This window comes from Peromyscus californicus, unplaced genomic scaffold (genome assembly GCF_007827085.1).
Source record: "Peromyscus californicus insignis strain IS unplaced genomic scaffold, ASM782708v3 Scaffold_22__1_contigs__length_63687245, whole genome shotgun sequence".
Taxonomy (NCBI): Eukaryota; Metazoa; Chordata; class Mammalia; order Rodentia; family Cricetidae; genus Peromyscus; species Peromyscus californicus.
In genome coordinates, this window is record NW_026294525.1 from 22,190,395 (window position 1) to 22,210,718 (window position 20,324).

General features: G+C 42.6%; 1 protein-coding gene across 1 annotated transcript in view; it reads left to right on the forward strand.

The window, feature by feature from the left end:
• Nucleotides 1–20,324, forward strand: part of Adat2 (adenosine deaminase tRNA specific 2) — a 55,072-nt gene that overhangs the window by 19,833 nt on the left and 14,915 nt on the right. The window contains exon 7 of the mRNA XM_052751083.1: nt 9,529–9,723. The gene's annotated coding sequence lies outside the window, so the exon portion shown is untranslated. The remainder of the gene's footprint in view (nt 1–9,528; nt 9,724–20,324) is intronic.

A 20,324-nucleotide genomic window follows, 5' to 3' on the forward strand; every position in this document is an offset into this window, starting at 1 on the left:
CAGATAGGGCTTTTCTGAGCCTCCCTGGGCGCAGTGCGCGTCTCTGCCCAACAGGGGGCGTCGCCGTTCCACCGCAGGGCCAGCGCCAGCGCCGCCGCAGTGGAGTTTCTTAGGCGCATTCAAGTCCTTGATGCAAAGCGGCTGTGTTTGTTGACTCTGCCATTTGAGCGCTGTCTCCGACTTGTTTGTTTTGAATTACATTACAGGCTGGAATGTGATTGCGGCGGTAGTATTTTTATATTGCCGGGGGGAGCCGCTAATCACAGTTACATGCTTCAGAGGATTTATAATTGCGTGGTTTTGTGCGTGTGTGTTTTTAACGGCGTTTCAGAAGTTTTATGGGCGAAGAATACGCATGATTTTAAATTTACAATAATGGTCTGTGCACCTTCTCTTCGGTTTTTATCTACTCTAAAAATTGTCTTCTCATTAAATTTTAGTGCCTTGACTAGTGTGTTCCTTTTTGCAGTTGGTCATAATTCACTTCTGGCTCCTGTGCTTTCTTGCAAGCAGACATCATTACGTTTATTGACTTCATATCATCTTCTGGGTATTATCTGTAGGCAGAGCAACCCCGGGATCTCTCCTCTGTAGAGTACCACCGGGTCATTCTGGCTGTGGGTTCATGGTGAACTTTTGATAAAGTGATTAGCTTGAATTTAGGGAGAAATGAATAAAAAGACTAAGGTAAAAGTATAGAGCCAGAAATAGTGTGTAGATAACACCAGAAAATAAAGCAGGGAGCGTGTTTTCCCTTTTCGGTTTTAGCAGATGGCTAAGTGACATTTACTGATTCCTAAGCAGGGCTGAACGGTTTAATTTCCCTTTACCACCTTTTATGTTCTCTTCCCAGTCACTGACAGAGCTTTTGGACACAGGCATAGTTTCCTTTGGGAAAATCGCTGTAGATCGATTGCTGTAGATTAGGCAACGGCACTGCCCCTGCTGGGGCAGGTTACTATGGATGTGATGTCATAGCCACCAAATCTGCAGAATTCAAACACGATGTCCATGTGATGCTGAGGAACTGTAGATACATATTCAGTGAAACAGTCTTGAGCACTGTTCTCTCCATAGCTTAAAATGTTAAAAGTGTCCAGCTCAAAAGCTCACATCCAACGGAACCATACTGGTTGTGCCGGAGGAAGAGACCAAGAGTCATTCTTTGTGCTTGGGATAGGAAGGCGCTGGACACAGACAGGCTGCAGAGCCACTGCCCTGTTAAGAGAAATTAGGGGGAAATGGTTCCAGGACCCAGTGTTTGCTGGGGTTTGGTAGCAAATTTTGAGAGTGAGTGGTATGTCAAACCTTAACAGGCTTCTGTCCGTCACTGAGGAAAGGTCATGTCAAGACCTTTCATATCTGCACTTTTCTTCCTGTGTGGTGCATCTCAAATACGGAGAACAGAGCCAGTGATCCAAATGTAGGCAAGATTGTTTTTCTACGACCACCCCCTCCCCTTACACACACCCCCCTCTTTGTGCTTTGTTTCTCATGTAGCCCAGGCTGGCCTCAAACTCACTGTACAGCTGAGGGTGACCTTGAATCTTGCTGCCTTTACTAGAGTGCTGGGATTGCAGGTGATTGCCCCTGTGCTGGGTTATGAGTGCCAGGGAATCAATCTCAGGGCTTCATGAATGAATGCTAGACAAGCACGCCAGCAACTGGGCTACATCCATAGCCCGCCCTTCCTTATTTTTTTTTTTTTTGAAGGTTTTACATCATACATCCTCACAGCCGCCCTTTACCCTGAAGCACTTCAGTATTTAAGCATAAAGTGCTCTCAGGTGCCATCATCACGCTGTAATTAATGATCCATCGAGTTAAATGCTCACGTACTTTACTCTAGCTTGGGTGTTCTGGTCCCGTCAGCTGGCGCCGCTAAGCCCTGGAGAGAATTTCCTTCAGCCTCCTAAACCCGGGTCCGCCCTAGGGCTCCCTTACACTTAGCTCTTGTATCTTCATCTCCTTCCAGCCTAGAACATTTCCTTTGCCTCTCACATTGCGGCTGTTTCCGTTCCACAGTGCTCGCCGTGGGCTCCGGGGTCTAGCCCAAGCTGCGGGTGCACTGCTCTCCCGATGAACCATACCTCCAGGGTCTGGTCCAGGCTGCGGGTGCACTGCTCTCCTGCTTAACCACACCTCCTCCACTGACATTTTTTCATACCTGTCCATCCCCCCCCCCCCCCCCCCCCCCCCCCCCCCCCCCCGCACCATCACTACATCTGCTGCTTTGTCATGACTGCCCTCTTCCCGACAACAGACTGGTCTTTTCATTGGGCGCTTTCTCATCTGGAGGTACACAAAGGCCAGCAGAGACTGACTGGAACCGACATTCATTTGGCCACTTGGTTAAGATGTCTGATTTATTCACTATATACTCAGTTTTTTCCCTCTTGGCTGCAGCGAATGAGCAGTCTGTGGGGAAAGGAATTGTAATGTGTTTTATAAGAAAGTATGTTCGACATGGATGGAAGGGAGGGAAGGAAAATTAATTGTAAATTCAAAAGCAGCTGTTGAATTATTTGATTTCATTTTTTTCCTCTTTAGTGTGTGTCCCAAAATTCATAAAAAAAATTTTTTTTTGGTAAGAATATTTTAAACAGCACACTGTCAATAAAAATTAAAAGGAAGCCCCAGGACTAAGTACTTCCTCTCTAGACTCCCTCCTCAGTAAAAGAAATAATTATGTAAATTCCGCTATAACTAATAGGGTTGTGGGAAAATGGTCCAAGGTATTTCTGACATCACAGATGGTCTGTGGTAATGCAATAGGACATTGAATTCTAGGCTGGTAATCACCTGGCCATAAAATATAAAGTTGTTTGTGTGTGTGTGTGTGTGTGTGTGTGTGTGTGTGTGTGTGTGTGTGTTTCCATAGAGACATCTTGAGGGGTAGGTAAAAACAAAAGCTAAGACTCTAAAATAATTTTTTTTCATTTCTTTTAAAAGCAGTGTATATTCTCTGGGTTTTTTTTGTTTGTTTGTTTTTTGGTTTTTTTTTTTAAAGCCCCAGGGAAGCCAAAGCCCGTCTTGCCTGGTTGTTCCACATCAGCTGACCTCGAGTAGGCCTGACGAGCAGAGACATGAGCAATTGATTTCCCTGCCTTTTGGCAAAGGAATGAGACTGCATTGACTTCATCGGTGCAGACAACTGCCAGCCAGCTATTTCCTTACTTCACAGGGCGCTAATTGTGTGGAGTGAGGAAAGGCCCGGTGGGTGATGTTATTTTTATGGGTCAGATGGGCATGAGTCGTGGTGAAAGTTTGACATTTTTAGGATCCTACATTTTTGTATGTTGAGCTCATAAAAACAGGCTTATGGGATCATTTCTCACCTGATTTTTCAAGGGGACTTTTACACACTGGACCCCACATATCAACGACAACTAGTAAGGAAACTTGGATTTGACAAAGGTTGTCCTTGGCCAAGCTTTGGTCTGGTTCCAAGGCCTCTTACCTTCGGGTCAGCACAGCTTTTTACAAGAGTACCATTAGCTCTCTTTAGGAAGAGCTAAATTTCAATAGGAAGCTAAATTCTCCTCCCCCCAACCCCCAACTGATGTAAATGACTTTGTCTTACCTTCAGTAGGACTCAATGGGCCAACAGTGGTTCCTCTTTCCACCTTCCCACCCCTCTATCCTGCTCTCTGGTTATAAAGCTCTGATTGCTTTTATGTCTGGGCTTGAGGGCACTCTCATACCACAAATGCAATAGTGTTGATACTGCTCTAATCCTGAATCAGGTTGTCTCTCCCATTTTCACAAGTGTCAGGATATGTTTTTCTTTTAACACATTGAGAGCGTGAACTAAAATCTACAGAAGGGACCCACAAAGATGGCCCGTGGACCAAATCCCCCCCTCCCCACTCCCGACTGCCTGTTTTCGTATACTCTTCAGTTGAACAGATTTTTACATTTCTAAGTGATTGAAAAGAAAAAGACAATTGAATAATATTTAGAGATTTGTGAACCTAAGATGAATATAAAATTTCACTATACCTTCCCGGGCAACTCACGTTTGTTTCTGTCTGTACCAGCTTTGCTGCTGCAAGGACACAAATGAGCAGTAGGACAACTCTGGCTCACATGGTGTCTAATGCTGTCTGGCCCTTTGGAAAGCATTTCCTGTCTCCTGGTGGAGGGTGGGAAAGGTGACGAGGCTGGATCTCCACAATGCTCATTCAAGTTCCAGGACTCTGCAGCTGGGTAATGTGGCTCCCAGCGCAGCTTTACCTCGTTGCCATGACTATCTAAAACTTTGTTTATAAATATGGAAGTGAGATTGGAGACACTGAGATATTTATTTTGGCCTCAACTGTGCTATTTCTTTATATACTAATTTTAAGAGTAGCAAGGAGAAAAGATAATGTACCATTTTATTTGGATTTAGAATAGATGCAGTTTACTTAGGATTATGTCAAAAGGTTTTCAAGCATTTGTCCTCTTTAACGACAGTTACTATAGTGCCAAATCTTTTCAGCTTTCTTTTCTCTCTCTCTCTCTCTCTCTCTCTCTCTCTCTCTCTCTCTCTCTCTCTCTCTCTCTCTCTTTAGACAAGTTAAAAGCACATAGAAACCATTCCACGCAGCACTCACTCATCAGATGGGGTTTCTGTCGCATAATGCTCATAGTTTATTGGAAGCATTTAGATGAATGCAAAGTTAATAATGAAAGGAAAATAAACCATTGCTGTTTCCATAATAACTTAGATTGAAACTCACAAGTTAGCTCTGCACCATTCTTGGAGCAGATGAACAGATGGACTATGACTGCTCTGTCATGCTGATCCTTATGCGGGGTCTCACCGGTTATCTCCCTCTTCCTGCTTTGGCCTTTGGGGAACGACCCATCCTGACTTTGCAGCATCATGCCTTCAGCTCGGCATGTGGCCTCTGCTGGCATCTGTAGGAAGTTATTTTCTTCAATGATACTTCTATATTAGAGACCAAAGTAAATTAAGGATTTCTGGTTTTTTTTAATATCAGCAATATTACCATCATGATTCAGATGATAAATGGTTTCAGGAGGGATTGTTATTTCCTTCCTAAAAATTTTTAGCTGTATGTCTGTCCGTGTTTATCTGTATATAGGCATGTGCACCTGCATGCGGGTGCTCAGGGATTGGGTTCTCTTGGAGACTGAGTTGCAGGCAGTCGGGAGTCACCCAGTGCAAGAGTAGTACATGATCTTAACTGCTGAGCCAGATCTCTGACTCCTCTCTCTGAATTTCCTTTCGACCTGACAGAAATTCCATTTTCTTTGTGATGAGGGACTCTGGCAGGACCCCAGGAGAGCCAACGTCTACCTTCCCCAATGTGTCCCTTCCACATTCCCCAACACCCCATCAGTGATCTTTTTATTCTAAGCTCCCGTATCAGCGGTGGAAACCTCCACATTATTGTGTTATTTTTCTCAAAGGCCTGCAATCTCTATGAGATCTCTCCCAAATACCCCAGCCCACAGTGATCGCTTGCTTCCAACTCCTACTTACTGTCACAGAGTTTAATACTCAATTGGTCTCTAATTACAGTAATTAGAGTGTAAGCTGCTCAGAAGCGAGGATTTAGCCCAATACTAGGCCCAGAGGCAGCTTCAGTAAATGCTTGCTGAGTGATGGATTTGCATTTCTGGATGGTTTCCAGGCAGCAGGACAAACAAGTGAATTAACACTACCAGAGGGTGCTGTCCTTTTGGATTACTGAGCAAGCCCGCTGTCTAATGCCCCCTTTTTGCAGAGGCCACCACTGCCAGACAGCTGGGCAGCCAAGGTAGCACGGCTTAGATTCCAGATGTTCTCCAGTTCATTTCTGCTCATTGGAAGCGTACATGTGGGACTTGGGCTTACATGCTCTCATTTTCACGTTTGAGACACCAGGAGGACCATCAGGATGGGGACAGATGTGTTGTTTCCACTTTGGTAACTTTCCTGTGAGACATTAAAAGAGAAGAGGGGATACTAGTGAAGAATTCCTGTGTTAGGTATTTATATAACTCTTTCGCTAAATTAGTTCAGAAACTGGATTGATATTTTAATCATAGTCTCTTGAGAGGGAAATTCAGCCGGGAAAATTGCTGGAGGTGACATGCCAATCTACATAGAAACCAAATGTGGTTTTGGAGACCACCATGGAAATAATAACTTCAGTCATTAAGTGGAGAAGGAGAAGGAGAAAGAAACTGGATAAGTTTTCCAGGATTGAGAAGTTATTTTTATTATAAACTAACCTGAAGGCAACCGTAGGCTTTATTATTATTGTAACATTTAAATTCGAATACCAATGGCGTTATCTCTTTGTGGTGATTACTTCTGGCAACAGCGGAGCAGGCAGTTGATGTGACAGATCATCTTGAGTCTTTGCTTTTAAGTTGCCATTTTCATAGTGCATAGGGGTCCAGGTATGTGGGCAAAGCTCAGCAAGGAGCACATGGCACAATTCATGTCTTGATGAGGATACTCTCTCTTTCACCAACTTGACTTCCAAAGTCTTGAATTCAAACAGTTGGCACAATCTCAATGGCTGGATTCAGTGGAAGGAACCGGATGTCCTCTTCATTTGTGTCCCTGAAGACCTGGACAGCCCCAAGTCTTTACAATGGTCTGCTACTGGCACTCAAGTAGAGGTCTGGTATATGACCCGTACTGGGCTCTGGGAAAGCCTATTGTCCTTGGGAACTGTCATCAGATGGAAATCAATGATATAGTATGAACTGGAAATTGGTTTGTGCTTCTGAATTCTGGGGGGTAAAGGCTGATGCTGTGATAGTCATGTGTGTACTTTTGACCCTTAGGTATTGTAGAGAAAAGAGAAAAGATGTGGGGATGAAATAATCAGTGGTTGGTGGTGTTAAGTCTCTAGTCTAATTATACTGGCAGGCAGCCCAGGGCACAGCTGCCAGAAGCCCCTAGATTCCACCAGATCCCCAAATGCCATCCTTTGCCTGTGACAGAGCCAGGGAACGGGAAAAAGTAGAGCCAAACTCTGGACCGAGGTTTGCCTGTGGAAGCAGCAGACTGAATTGATAATGGGAGAAAGTTTGTATTGTTAACTTTTATAAGGTGGCAGTGATTTCAGGAATTTTATAGCGTTGGCACTGATGTGGGCCTCACTTTCATCTGGTACTCATTGTTCATCCTGCTGGGTTGGGTAGCATTAGCTGAGCGGGACTCAAGATGAGAATTGGGAATGTCTGTAACGTTGGCATGGATGTCTTGACTTGTTTGAGCATCTGGGGACCACAGCAAGAGAACTTGCAAAAGCCCCGAGAGGTCGAACAGCCATCTCCTCGATATCGGGGGGAGTGGAGAAGAGATGCAAAGACCAGGATGTGGTTTCATGAAGAAGAGAGAATAATTTGGTGGCTTCTCCCCTGGATCCCTACTTGGGAAGTACGGCAACAGTGAGAGCAGACTATAGTTCCAGTTATCAGTTTCCCTGAACCAATGAGAGAAATAGTTCTAACAGCAGGGACACTGGTGTCTCCAGGAAGCACAGTCCACCTGCTTGCCTGGCTGGCTAGGGGAACGTCATTTGATTTGTCTGGGTGGTAATGGGCAGAGTTATTGCCTGAAGTTGAAAATCTCTTTGAATTCCCCTTTCTTCTAAGAGGCTGGATGAGATGGCTTAGAATTTCTGAAAAACAGAAAAACATCATTCTTGGCATTTGTCCACATTCTCCTTGGCCCCCCCCCCCCCTTCTCCTTTTATGTCATTGAGTGTGGCTCTTCCTCCACTGGCCTGTGGAGTCTGAAGGGAGCCCCGTGGCAGGTAGAGTGCCAGTACCTGTTTTGAATCAAGTCATTTTTGGCTCACCCGCCATAGACAGCCGTGGGGCCCACAGGATCTAGCAAAGGTGGAAATGGGGCTGCAAGCCCTCGGACTCAGCTGAGGAGTAGCTGGTGAGGGCGGCGAGGATTTACTGAGTGTTTCCTGTGTGCCAGCCACAGCTGGGAGGCTTTTACAGCTGCGACTTTATAGGACCCTCGCAGCAACCTGAGGAGGTTCCGGTTCTTCTCATTCAAGGAGTGAGGCAACCCAGGTCTCCAAAGTTTAATCTGCTCGAGATCACAGAGGGGCAGGGCCAGAATGTAGGTTCTGAAGCTCCCATTTCCCATCATATTAAACCACCTTTGAGAGGATTGCCCAAATAGAGAGGGAGGAGAGGGATGGTGGTAAACACTGTTTCCTGTCCATCCCTCCCCTGCGGCAATATAACTCAGGTTTAGTCATGAAGCCAGGCTCCATTTCTCTCAGTAGACTGTGGATTTGAATGTCTTTGTGGTGTTTGTGTGTGTGTGTGTGTGTGTGTGTGTGTGTGTGTGTGTGTGTGTGTGTGTGTTGGGGCAGAGGGTTGGTTGGGTTTGTTTTAAAAATATTGAACAGTATAAATCTTGTAGAAAGAAATGAACTGCTTACCTTGTAGAACAGAGCTCAGGATATTTATTAGCTTTAAAATATACCTGAATCATCTTAGTCCTTCACAAAAACTGGTAAATGACATGATTTTGGAATACTTGTCAGTGAAAGATAGTGTTTTAGATTCGTAGATGAATTTCCCATACATTTGCATATTCTGTAATTGTTCATTGAAAGGAATAGCACATCAATATGACTGTTATTATGAGGTAGATGCAGAGTTAATAGGTACTAGTGTCAGGTGTCGGTGATTTACCATCACACTAGTACTGTGTAACAAAAAGCTCATAGAACCTTGTGGCCACATAACACATTGGCATATAGGGCTAAACAGATCTACTGATCTTGGCTACACTATGTAGAGCTCGGCTCACTTGAGTGTGGTCTAGCCTGGTCTCAGGCAGGGTGACTGGGGCAGGTCGGCTCCTCCACATCCCTTACCCTCCAATGTGCTGGGCTGGTTGGTTATGTTCAGTAGGCTACTGCAAAGGTATAAACTCTGCCCACAAGCTTTGAATAATCCAGTTAAGTCCCTTCCAACCTTTTGCTTGTTAATATCTCATTAGCTAAAACCAAGCCACATGGCTAAGGCTTAGCATGTTTAATACACCCCTGCCATTAATTTCTTTGGAGAAGAACTGAAAGATAGCATGGCAAAAGAATGGGTACTAGCAAGGCTGGAGAGATGGATCAGCAGTTAAGAGCAGGTACTGCTCTTGCAAAGGATGTGAGTTCAAGTCTCAGTACCCACATTGGATCTGTAACTCCAATTCCAAGGGATCTGACATCCTCTTGAACTCTGCTGGTACCTGCATTCATATGCCCATATATACATCATTAAAATTATAAAAATAAATCATTAATAAATAAGAATGAATACCAAGAATGATGAACAATTCAGCCATTTTTTTTCTTTCAATCTGTAGCATATTCTCACTTTGCAGATAGAAAAACTGAGACTTCCATAGTTAGGTGGCCTCAAGACACAGAGGTATTAAGTTGCAGGGCTGGATTTGAAAGGATAGGTTTGCCTTCCTCAGGTCAGATGCTCTTAGTTATGCTCAGTAAGTGAAGGTTTTAGAAACTGACTTTGCCTCCAACTCCTTTGCAGATATCAACAGTCCTTTCACTCCCTTTTGTACCTTTACAAACGGAGACAACATCTGCCTCTTGAGAGTCCGTGATATGAACACTACAAGGAGCTCTTAGCAGCGTCTCTGAAAAGACATGATGAAGAAAGATGTGCACAGACTTTTAATCACTGCCCTTCTTCATTTTGGATTCTTTCAGCTCCCTCTCACCTGTGGTAATTCAGAAATGTAGTATGTATAAAATCTGATGACTTTTCTTTTTCCTTTCTCCTATCATCCCAGCAGTTCCCCAGTCCATCCGTATTCGCAGTATCTATCCATGAAAAAGATGCCCTGTACAATTTGCTCTTTAGAAAAAAAAAAAGATAGCAGCACCCTTAAGCCAGTCTACAAGGATGTGCATTTTATCACTTGATAAAGGTGGGATTCTGAGCTGATTGGAAGTCCAATCTCTTTATCAAATACTCTTTCTTTTCTTTAGTTTGGCCTTGAACATTTGATCTTACTTCTTCTACCTCCCAAGAGCTGGTACTGTGGGCATACATTATTATATTTGTCTTTCAAACACCCTTTCTGTGAGTGTCTTAATCTAGTTTTGCTGTACAACTTGCTTGCTACATTGTTATTCTTTTTTATTAAGCCAGTCTCCTGGTACATATTCTGAAGAAAGTTGGAAATCTTTTTTTTTTTTTTTTTTTTTTGGTTTTTCGAGACAGGGTTTAATCTGTGTAGCTTTGCGCCTTTCCTGGATCTCGCTCTCTAGACCAGACTGGCCTTGAACTCACAAAGATCCGCCTGCCTCTGCCTCCCGAGTGCTGGGATTAAAGGCGTGAGCCACCACCGCCCGGCAAAAGTTGGAAATCTTTTTATACTTCTGTTGACCCTAGAGGCAAAATAAGCTTGGGCATATTAAGATATACCGCTTGCCCAAAGTGTCTGTCTTTCTTTCCTCTCTCTCTCTCTCTTTCTTCTCCTTCTTCTATTTCTTCTTCTTCCTCTTCTTTCTTCTAGTTCTTCTATTTCTTCTTCTTCTTCTTCATTTGTTTTTTTTTTTTTAAAGACAGAGTTTTTCAGTGTAGTTTTCATGCCTGTCCTGGATCTCGCTCTATAGACCAGGCTGGCCTTGAACTCACAGAGATCCGCCTGGCTCTGCCTCCCGAGTGCTGGGATTAAAGGTGTGTATTTCTAAGGAAGAAATCCACCCTGTGGCACTTGTTTGTCTGGTCCTGTCCTGCACCACTGGCGATATAATAGGGACAACTGTCTACTTCTTAGGGGAGGGCAAATTTATCGAGCTTAGTGGACCACTGAGGATCCATCAGATCTTTGAGAGTGGTCTGTGCCTATGGCAGTGTTGAGATCTCCTCTGAAATGCAGAGTTATTTGGAAGTGACAACTTAAAATGAAGGGATGCTGCCTGGGGAATGAGGAGGAAAAACAAGACTGATAAATTTCAGCCAGTGTACAACGATCGAGGCAATCTGAGAAATTCAATTCTGCGTCCTGATGGACATAATCATTTGGGGGAACCCAAGTATGTTGCTGCGCCTGCTCATCCGCGCTTCCTAGGTTGTGTAACACTGACCTGCGCTTGCACAGGACTCTCTACCCAATGAGGGCTTGAGCTGTGTAAGCTTGACTGCTCTACTGTCTGAAGGTGGCTCAATGTGTTGTACTTGGCACTCACTGAATGTCTGTTGGCCAAATGTACAGTAACCAACTACGGCTTCTGCTGTTTTCCTCTCTCGGAAACTCAAGAGACACCCTTTACCTTATGCAACAGGAGTGCCCCCAAGTTGAACAGTGTGGGAAGTAAGCAAAATACAATTCCAACAGTTAATTGCATCCCAAAGGAGAGCTTACTAATTATGGCGATGAAGAAAGAACATGACTATTAAATCCAAGGACTTTTCTTATTGTAGTTCTGGTTTTGATCTTGGTCACGTGACTCACCGGTAGTTTCTCAGCGTGTATAATCAGCATAACAAATGATATGATATATCTGAAAATGCCTCAGAAATAAAAGTTCCAAATTAAGTCCAGGTGTTATGATTATGTAAGAAACAAACTGGAGAAAGTAGCACCAGATAACTCAAGGAAACGAGACTCAAGTCAGAGCAGGGGGTGGATTTTTCCATCATGTATACAGCTCTAGCCCATCCGAAGGCGTGGCTAATACTTGGATGAAATTAATGAGTGATCCTCAACAGCAAGAGAATTATGAAAACAAGCTGAGGTAATTAGTCCTCTTGTTTTATAAATGAAGATTTTTCACATTTATTATGCAATTTATAGGAACTACATAAAGTGTTGAATTGCTCAAGATGTATTTTAACTGAAGTAATAATGAATATAGTACTATTTGCTGATTCAGTGAAAATTTATACCCTAATTATGACACATATAATTTACATGAGGCAGAGTTCTTCTACTTATGAAACTTACCTTAGTGGTTCACAAGGCACAATAAACCTTTTCTCCCTCAAATGAAACTGAGCAACGAGCAAAAACAGTACTAACAGACAATAAGAGAGTCCTATTGGGAGTCTAAAGCAGGAGGATTGCCACAAATTGGAGCCTAACCTGGGCTGAAAAATGAGTTCCTGGCCTACCTGGGATACATAACAAGACCCGCTCTGAAACAAACAAACAAAACAATAAGTAGAATAAAATAGAACAAAAGGAAGAAAAAGGATAATCAGAAAAACAAAGGACCCATTGGAAGAAGCTTCTAGTCATGAAATTTAAAAGCCAAGATGAAGAGGAATCTTAAAGAATGGAGTCTGCTGCTTTGGAGGCTGGATTGTAGAACTGGGAGGCTGGATGACCATGGGGATGGGGACAATGACTTAGATAATACTGGCTTGATACTCTGGATCTTAGCTACAGTTAGAAGTCCATTCCAAGCACATGAAGGTGCTTTGGAATCCACCCTCAGAGTACACAGGGATCAACAAGGACTCAGAAAGGGATTAGAAAATGTCTCTGCTTAGGTTAAAATTAGCATGAATTTGACCTGCCCTCCTCAGTGGCTGGATGGAAACTCTCTTTGGTTAATATCCAGAAGTGAGGGTTTCTAAAACCTGAGACCAGATTTGGAAGATAAGAGGATTTATTCAGGAATTTAGCCTTTGTTCTTAGCCTTAAATTGTTATTGGAAATATTTACAAGACAGCAGAGTGGCATGTTTTGTTTGTGATGGTTTGTACTCCTTATTTATAAATGGAATATTTGCCATGGAAGACCCTTGATCTTACATCCTTCTCCGAAAACGCATGCATTGTTAGAAACACCAGACATCTCAGTGTTTGACTTAGCACTGGAATGGGATCATGTTTAGCCACACTCACCCTTCTGTGCTTGCTCATTATTTATCCTGGACTTATCTCAAGAAATGGATTAAAGGAGAAGGCATGAACCTACAAGCAATCCTTAACCTCAAATATTTGGTCTATGTCATCACATCTGAGTAGTTCAGAGTGTGCTTTAAAAAGACAAGCCAGGGAGTTTGGCTTCTCTTTGCCCCTCTGGAAGAGTCGATGTTGTTAAGACTTAGTATTAAGCCAGCGTCTCCACAGACTTAAGTCGCCCAGTGGTAGTCCTTCTAAGTCTGCTTAAGTCAATACATAAACCATTGTCCTGTGGCATAGACCTGCCACTCCAAAAATTGAAAGCAAACCTCAAGAGAGACCTATAAATCAGGTTTTTAAAAACATAATTGGTGTTTGTGAGTTTTGTAAGTTCAAATGTCCATGTGTGGTATTTAGTTACAGGGAGGTACCTCAAAAATATTAGAAGCATAATTTATGGGGTATCTCTCTGGCTTTTAGGAGACCTGTCAGTACACAGTAGGTAGTTTGTTTACAAGGAGTCAGCTAGTCATTGATGTGGCCCATCATCACAATAACAACAACAACTGCTAAAAATTCTGTTGGCTGAGCTTAAAATAAGTTCCTTATGAATATTAGAAGTAATCATCATATAGATATAAATATTGGCAGTAATAATAAATCATATAAAGTAGGTGTTATTATGACCACCCATTTCACAGGCAAGGAAACTGAAGCTTATAGAGATTAACTAGTCTGCATTACACAAGGCCAGAGTTGAGCCCATATCTGAATGGTTTCAAAGCCCATCCCGTCACCCTGCACTATTGCTGTCTTGCTTACTAAACAGCCCCATATATTATGCTAGATTTTCAACAATAATTCATTTGTCCTTGCTGCTGTCTTAAGACTTTTAAAATAGAAATGTAAACTTTCATTTTCAAATGAGTTTTACCCATATAAAGAAGTCACCCAAACAGTGCAGCAGATTCTCAAATGTTAACGGCCTACATAACTTCAGTGATCAAAACCAGGAAATTAATATTGGCACGATTCTATTCGTGGCCAACAAGCTTGATGCAAATTTTACCACTTCTCCCGCTGAATTCCCGGGTCTCAGCCAGGGTGACACACACGCTCTTGTCATGTCTCTTCCAAGACCAATCCTGTCGTGCATGACCTGGAGCACAAAGGCCTCCTTCCGTCTTTATCCCAGCTGCTTTGCTTGCTCGGTGTCTGTCGCTGAAGTCCAGAATGCCTCCTCAGTCTTCCTCTGTCATCAATGACTCTTTAAAAAAATACTGGCCAGGTTTTGTTTGTTTGTTTGGTTGGTTTTGGGTTTTTTTTGGTTTTCGTTTGCTTGTTTGTTTTTCGAGACAGGGTTTTGCGCCTTTCCTGGATCTCGCTCTGTAGACCAGGCTGGCCTTGAACTCACAGAGATCGCCTGCCTCTGCCTCCCGAGTGGTGAGGTTAAAGGCGTGTGCCACCACCGCCCGGCCAGACTTTTTTTAAAATCAGTCTTTAAAATTTGGGTTCCTCTAAGGTTCCTTCGTGAATAAATTTGGGTCGTGCCTTTGTAAACTGCTCTCGAAGTCACATTGTGAGTTTCTTACTGTTTCATAGCAAGACGCGCCCAGTGTTAACTTGTCCAGCCTCGACTGACACTGACTGGGATCATTTGGTTAAAGTGACATCAGCCGGGATTTCTCGACTGTAAAGCGTTTTCCCTGTAACTGGCTAGCTTTTGTTGGGAATACCTTTTGAGACCATGTGACTATCCTCCCTTCTAATTTTACCCTCCATCGATGATTCTTTCCTAACATCATGATTGCTGTGGAGTATTTGAAGATACTGCCTTTCACCCTCATTATCGCTTATTGGAACTCTATTGTGACAGAAAGCTTTCTCTTCTTTTTTATTGCCTTTTGTAGTGATTTATAGGAGAAAAAAATCTAGATTTATATATTTGAGACAGGGTCTCGCTATGGTACTCCTGGCTGACCTGGAACTTGTTATGTAAAACAGACTGGCCTCCAACTCACAGCGATCTGCTTGCCCCTGCCTCCAGAGTGCTGGGCTTAAGGCAGGTACTACCATGCCTGGCAAAAATCATGGATATTTTTATTCTGTAACAGCCTATTTCTGACATTATTTTGTTTAAGCTCCCTCATATTCAGGATAAAATAACTCCTTCAAGTGAGTCCTGTATCTTTTTGATAATTCCTCCATTACTTAAGTAGGTTTTGAGATTATAATCTAATTAAAACATTTTTCCCTTTCCTCGCTCTAAACCCTCCTACATCCCCCTCCCTGCTCTCTTTCAAATTTATGGCCTCTTTTTTCACTAATTGTTATTGCATGCATATATGTACATACATAAATATTCCTAAAGATAACCTGTTGAGTCCACATAATGTTACTTGTGTGTGTGTTTTCAGGGATGACTCTTTGGCACTGGGGAAGATCACTTCTTTCACGCCTAGCTTTCCTCAGCTGCCTATAGTTATTTATGTAGGCTTGAAGCCTCGTGGGCTTTTCTCTGTCCAGTTTGGTATGTTCATTGGTGCCATCCTTGTTCAGTTCATGTTTGAGCAGTCATGTTGGTGAGACTTCATGGGTGTAGCTTCTGACATCACTAGGAGACAAAGTCTCACAGAAAATTTCTTGAGGCCAGGCAGTGGTGGCGCACGCCTTTAATCCCAGCACTCGGGAGGCAGAGCCAGGCAGATCTCTGTGAGTTCCAGGCCAGCCTGGTCTACAGAGCGAGATCCAGGACAGGTACCAAAATGACACAGAGAAATCCTGCTTGAAAAACCAAAAAAAACAAAACAAAACAAAACAAAACAAAACTCCTTGATCTTCTGGGTCTTACAATTTTTCCACTACCCCCTCTTTGGCAGCGTTACCTGAGCCTTGGGAGCATGAGTGTTTTGAAGATATATCCATTAGGAATAGGCTTCACAACTCTGCGTTTTGATTGGTTGCGGTTTTCTGTAGTGGTCTCCATCGGTTGCAAAGAGATTATGTACATTTTGTTAATTTCTTCAGCCTTTTCCCTTTTCCGCAAGCATTATATCCTACTAAGCACAGCATGTGTCATAGAATACTTACTGGTTTTTTTCACAGCTGCATAGCGCTTTGTTGACTGTATATCTGTATGAGGTAGAGTTTATTCACCTACTCTCACGAATATCTGAGCTGTTTCCAACCAATACTGCAAAGAATAAATTGAGTATGTATTTTTGGAAATGTATCTTCAAAGGAGATTCCTAGAGGTGGGATTGCTCATTTTGAAGGTGAGTATGTGAATCATTTTGTTAGTCACTACCAAATTCCCCTCAGAAAGGGCTATGCCAGCCTGCATCTGTCTCTACCAGCCATGCGTGAGCACACCTGCTTCTCTTTAGCCTTGCCAATAGAAGGTGTTCTCATACTTCAAAGAGGTGAGAAAAGTTGCAGTTTTAGCTTGTATTTATTGCTCTAAATGTCATGCATACTTTAACATATATTGAAATTGTCTTTGCATAATGTTTTCTTAGTTTTCCACTTATTTCGATAGTGCATGAATTCTTTTTTAGATATTTTTTTATTTTTCCTTTTATTGAAAATAGATTCTTTTTTCATACAATATATCCTGATTATAGTTTCCCCTCCCTCTACTCCTCCCAGTTCCTCCTTGCTACCCCCTCCAGATTTACTCCCTTTCATCTCTCATTAGAAAAGAACGGACTTCTAAGAGATAACAAGCAAATATGACAAAATAAACTATAATAAGATAAAGCAAAAACCATCATATCGAAGTTGGACAAGGCAACCCAACATAAGGAAGAGTCCCAAGAGCAGGCACAAGAGTCAGAGACCTACTTGTTCTCACACTATGGAGTCCCATTAAAAATGCTAAGCTACATGCCTTTAATCCCAGCACTCGGGAGGCAGAGCCAGGCGGATCTCTGTGAGTTCGAGGCCAGCCTGGGCTACAGAGTGAGTTCCAGGAAAGGCGCAAAGCTACACAGAGAAACCCTGTCTCGAAAAACAAAAACAAAAAAAAAGCTAAGCTAAAGACTCCACTATATATACAGAGGACCTGGTACAGGCCTGTGTTAGGCCCTGTGCTTGCTGCTTTGGTCTCTGGTAGTTCATGAATTCTTTGAGTATTAAAGCTTATAGTCCTCTGCCTGTGGTATGTGTTACAAGTATTTTTCCTTATGTGTCAATTATCTTTTGATTTTTGTACATGGTCTTTTTGGTTTTAATGGAACCCTAGTTTTCAGTTTTCAGTCTTTTAATTTTTTTCTACATTTATTTATTTAATTTTTCTTGACTTTCCATATGAAGGTTAAAGAGGGATTCACCCTTATTTCTTCTGGTAGTTGTATACACTAAATGGTTATGTACAGAGTTGATTCTTGTATTTGGTGTGAGATGCATATTTTATCTTTTTCCCAGCGGCTACACAGTCTCCCTCATTTTGTCTTGGCAGTTTAATATGACTCTCCCACTGTGCACACACTAAATTTCCACATGTACTTGGATTTCCTTGGAGAATTTTTATTTTCTCCCATAGCTGTGTTCCTCTCGTCATGTGGTCAATGCCAGATGTTTTAAGTGCAGAAGCCTGGCAATAGCTGTAGGTCTGGTTGAATCAATCTCTTTTCATATGTGTGTTTTTTTAAAATTAAAATGTTATTGCAGTTTATGTGTATGAGTGGTTGGCCTCATAGACATATATGTCTATGCACCACATGTATGCTTGGTATCTGTGGAGGCCCAAAGAGTGCATCCAATGCCCTAGAATTGGAGTTACAGACAGTTTGAGCCACCATGTGGCTGTCAGGAATCTAGTATGAGTCCTCTAGAAGAGAAGCCAGTGCTCTCAACTGCTGAGCCATCTCTCCCACCCCATTTATTTCTTTAAATAGGCTTATTATCTGTTTTTTTTTTTTTTCTGTTTGTTTTCCCCTACCGTGGTGCTTTGGATGAGCATGTGCCCCATCATCTCATGTCTTTCAACACTTAGTCCTCAGCTGGTGACGCTGTTTGGGAAGATTTAGGAGGTGTGGCTTTGTTGGAGGACGTCTGAACTGAGGCATGCTTTGAGAGTGAAAGACGCCCATCATTTGCGATTGCTCTCTTTCATCTGAAGATGTAAGGCTTCTGTTCTAGCCACCCTGCTCCAGCCATGATAGACACTTATCCCTCTGGAACTGTAAGCCCAAATAGATTCTTCCTTCTATAAATTTCCTTCTGTTTATGGTAGTTTTTTTATTTTTCTTTCTTTCTTTTTTTTGTTTTGTTTTGTTTTGTTTTTCAAGACAGGGTTTCTCTTTGTAGCCCTGGCTGTCCTGGAACTCACTCTGTAGACCAGGCTGGCCTCAAACTCACAGAGATCTGCCTGGCTCTGCCTCCCAAGTGCTGGGATTAAAGGCCTGCACCACCGCTGCCTGGCATGTCGTGGTGTTTTATCACAGCACAGAAAAGTAACTAATACACCCACTAATGTTGATAAGAACTTGATATTGAAAGTTCATATAATTCAATTATGTGATGCTAAATTTAAGGGAAGCAGCTGTTGGGAGTCAAAAGCACATTTGTATTAATCCTGAGTAGTTCAACCAATGGGAGTTCAGTGATAGAGACAAGGGAAAAGTTGAGGACCAAACATCAGTAGCCCAGATACAATGAGGGCAATCTCAGAGATGAGACAAACTCCAGATAAGTTCTATATCCTGAAGTCCTGGTTGGTTGGAGCATCAAGATTAGATTAACAGAAGCCATAGCCAGACCTAGAAGGACAAGAATTATGATACTTGAGTGCAAGCATGCTTTATGTAGGAGCACACATATTCTCCCTTCCGGTGAGATACATTGTCTTATACATTTGGAGAAGTTCCCAATCCTTTGTTCAAACTGCCAGCAACCTGACCTTAAAGAATTTAAATACAGGGCCAGAGCGATGGTTCAGCAGTGAAGAGAACTGACTGCTTTCCCAGAGAATCCAGGCTCGATTCCCAGCACACACAGAGTGGCTCACAACTGCCTGTAACTCTGGTTCCAGGGGATTACATACACTCTTCTCACTTCTCTGGGCACCAGGCATGCATGTGGCACACATGTGCTGGCAAAACACCCCATATACATAAAATAAAACTTTCAATAAAGAGTTTAAATATGTTCATGCCTTACATATTTCTAAAGTAAGGTTTGATTTTATCCCTGGGGAATCTAAGTTCCTTCTTGGAGAGTTTAACAACTTGTAACTGAAAGTTTCACATACATTTTAAACAGCCCCTTTCCCATCACTGCCCACACATTTACCAAAATAAACAAGGGTACCCAGCAGGCTTCGCTCTGATTTGCATAGCAGCTAGAGTGATGCAAATCCTCACATTCTCCGGTTATTTCAGCCCTTGGGGGGATGATGCAGGGTTCCTTTCCTCAAATACCCTTTGGCATGATGTCCCTGCCAGAGATCTCCCTAAAGCTCCGTGGCTGCTGAGTAAAGATATCGGATGAATTACAATCCTGACTTTAAAAATTGGGGAGACAGTTTCAGCTTTGATTTTTTTTTACAATAAGAAAACACCCTAGTCCTGAGTGGAAAGTGAGGACTTGTGGTTTAGCATCAGCTGTGGCTTCTGCCTCACTCCCACCCAACTCCTGGCTTGTGAGGTTCCATCATTCCCACCCTTCACTCAAACGCATTGCACTTGTCCACACCTCTTCCCCCCACACAAGGAAAGCAGACTCAGATGTTCCTCTCCAGCCTACTATAACAAAATCATAGGAATGACATGTGCTGACTTAGTGCAGACTCCAGCATAGCATGTGGTCATAAACAGGTCTACTGTGAAGGAAAGCCATCGCTTCTTAACCCTAGGCAGAATCCTGTCTTGCTCTGAGCCCAAAGCAACTAGGTTGGAAGTGATGCATTCCAGGTCATGTGCTTGGTTGGATTAAAAGGATTGATACCAGCCAGTTAATTGTAGAGAGAAGGGAAAGGAAGGGGAAGGGATTCCTGTCTGCAGAACTTTTAGCTGGCAGGCATGATTAGCCCTTGCTTCAGGTAATGACTCTAGCACTTAGGAACAGTTCACTTCTGTCTGTCCCTGAGCTCATGATAAATTCAGGTGCTTTTTTTAAAATTACTCAGCAACCAGAACAGTGAACTAGTAGATGCCCAAGAATCATTTGCTTATATGATGCTCAACCATATAAGACTCAAAGTCTGACCCCTAAATAATTATCTTCAAAGTTTCTTAGAACAAGGATATTTTCTTTAAAAAAATTTCCCATCATGCATGCAATGTCTGACCCTGAGTTATGTTTTTGTGATTTCTCACATTTTGTTTCTTCCCTTGTCTATGTCTTTGGCTGACCCCATGTTTAGGAATCCTCATAGCAGAACTTGGTCCTGTAGATCTTTTCAAAAGTCATCCTGTCCCTGAAGAGTAAGCATACTCTATTAAAAATTCTAGCAAAGCCTAATG